Below are 2715 nucleotides of genomic sequence, written 5' to 3'. Positions count from 1 at the left end.
GGATACAATCCCTCTCTTTTAAGAAGTTGGGCACCCATCACTGGAGTCCTTGGGGGCCCTTTATGGCCCTCTGAGAACCACAATAGCATATCTGCTCCCTAAGAATCACCTCCTCCAACCCACACCATCTTATCTTCTAATACCCCTGCTGATCTCTTCAGAGGTAGTAGAAGCCTCAGCAGTTTTTGTCACAGGTCTCTAGGTATTTGTTATATAGCTCTATCTTTTGTGACATATCCTCATTGTTCATGACCTCAGTGTCATCTTGTGAGATAGTCCTTTAATTCTTATAGCTAAATTGTAGAAAAGCCAGATAAAAAATTCTTTTGGGTAAATAATAACACTGTTGATAATAAAGCTATCCCAGCTTGCTTTCAGGAAAAGCCTTTGACTATAATATTCTCATATGAAAGAGAGAGGTGGGGAAGGAGAGGGAGAAGAAGAGGGAGAGGGAAAGGGAAAGGTATAGGCAGAGAAGGAGAGAGAGAGGAAGGAAAGAAAGAAGAAAAGAAAGAAAATAAATTCAGTTAATCTAGTATGACATTGCATTTTTATCACATTTGATTCTCAACAACTCCATAAGGTAAGCACTATTATTATCTCCATTTTACAGATGAGGAAATTGAGACTGAGAGATGTGGTTGTGGCTTGATTTGTCCAGGATCATACAGCAAGCAAGTGTCTGAGAAAGGATTCTAACTCAGGTCTTCTTGACTTCAACAGCTAAATTTGGCCATGATTTATCCTTAATGAACCCATGTTGGCTATTATTTACTATGCTTTCCTTTCTATACACTCAAAAGCCATTTATGCTAGAATCTTGCCAAGAATGGAAGCAAAGATCACTGGTACTTACTTCAAAATTCAGGATATTTTCCATACTCCAGTATCATGAAACCATTTTTCCAAAAAAAAAAAAAAAAAAAAAAAACCCATCACATTCACACTTTTTGGAATATATTTTATCTATGCCTGGTGAGTTGAAGCTATTAGAGGGAGTTAGATGGTCTGGAGTTCTAATTGAAATCTTCTGTAAAAAGTTTCCTTGTTCATTATATTATCACAAGAGTTCTTTTGGAGAGGGAGAAGTTAGGATGATGTTAAAAGAGTTAGTAAACTAAAAGATTAAAGAAAGTCCTACACATAATATGCCTGGATTTTAGCAAAATGCTTTTTTAAATGAATAGACTGCCTTTATAAAAAGTTAACTCTCCATTAACAGATAATCATTTGAAAGGTTATCTAGTCAAATCTCCAACCTACTCAACAAATATTAAGTGCCTTTTATTCGCCAGTCTCAGAGGATATATAAATAATAAAAGAACATGAGCTTCTTGAAAGTAGAGATTATTTGAATTAGAGAAGACAAACACTTAAATATACATATGGTTAAAAATGACATTCCTTTATATCTAGGCTGGGGCTAGAATATATGACATGGAAACACAGTGCATGCCTAAGTGGCTCTCAAAAAGCGGGCATCCTAGAAACAATCCTAGTGAGGAGAGTTAATATCCCATAACTATATCTAGAATCTTCATTCCTAAACAGTGTGTTTCCCATTAAAACAAATCAGCAAAGTAGATGTTAACTCTTAATCATGAAATATTTAGTAAACAAAAAGCAAAGCATAAATAACCACCTAATGATATATCCCATAAACCTGGATCACAATCTCATAATTTATACAGTATCTGATACAGGCATAAATTTACATTAACCTACTAGTGACAGTGACAAAAGAGCTGAGAAACCCATATGCCAGGCCATTCAGCAATGAACTGCAAGCCACAATGTCCTTATTCTCTTTGGGCAACAATTACCATGGGTCATGTGCTGAATAGAACTATTCCTTCTCTAGACTTCTCTACTCTTTTGCTTAATGAAACAGCTTCTCAGATACTCTTGTTTTACTGAAATAGTTTTGTGATCTGAAAACTTTCCAGACCTGTTCCTTTAACTCCCTTACATGCTGATGTAGCTTTCTACTTTTTCAGAGAAAGTTAGTTCTCTTAAAACTTAAATCTTCAAATCTGAAAGAGAATAAATAGTAGTTAAGGAGGAAAGGTCAGGATCTAGAAAGACTTCATAGAGAAGTACATCTTAAAAGAGAGAGAAAGAGAGAGAGAACATGAGGTAAAAGTGGAAAAAAGAATGTATTCTAGAGATGAAGGACAACTAATATAAAGGAGAAGAGATGGGAGGTGAAGTTGGGTCCACATAGAGAAAGTCAATCTGATTAAAATGTAAACAAACTCTCTATAGACCATCTATAAGTCAAAAAACCTTAACAGTTGTCTAAAATGGAGAACTTAACAGACCTTTCTGAGTAATTTTGGACATGAGAAACATTTTCCTACACAAAAATTGCCCTGAATTAAATAATTGTATAGAAAAAAATTCAAAAGACTTCATTTCTTCAGTAGCTAGAAGCAATGGCAAACTAAGGCAAAACAAAACTAGGGAAAGAAAAGAAAAAGACTTCTTAGGTGAGCCCAGCATGAATAAAGAAGGGAATAAGGCTATGATGTCACCATAATGAAGATCACTATTACTGATTTTCCTGAGGTTAGTGGAAACAATTAGAATTAGTGGAAAAGCTATAAACTCATGGATTACTGAGTATCATCTGAAGCACAATAATACTAAGAACAGTTAATACTCACAAAGCTGGAGTATAGTATTTCCCGGGATATGACAGAAAAACAGCACAGT

Source organism: Sminthopsis crassicaudata, chromosome 3 (assembly GCF_048593235.1).
Source record: "Sminthopsis crassicaudata isolate SCR6 chromosome 3, ASM4859323v1, whole genome shotgun sequence".
NCBI classification, from domain to species: domain Eukaryota; kingdom Metazoa; phylum Chordata; class Mammalia; order Dasyuromorphia; family Dasyuridae; genus Sminthopsis; species Sminthopsis crassicaudata.
This window is presented reverse-complemented; position numbering follows the sequence as displayed.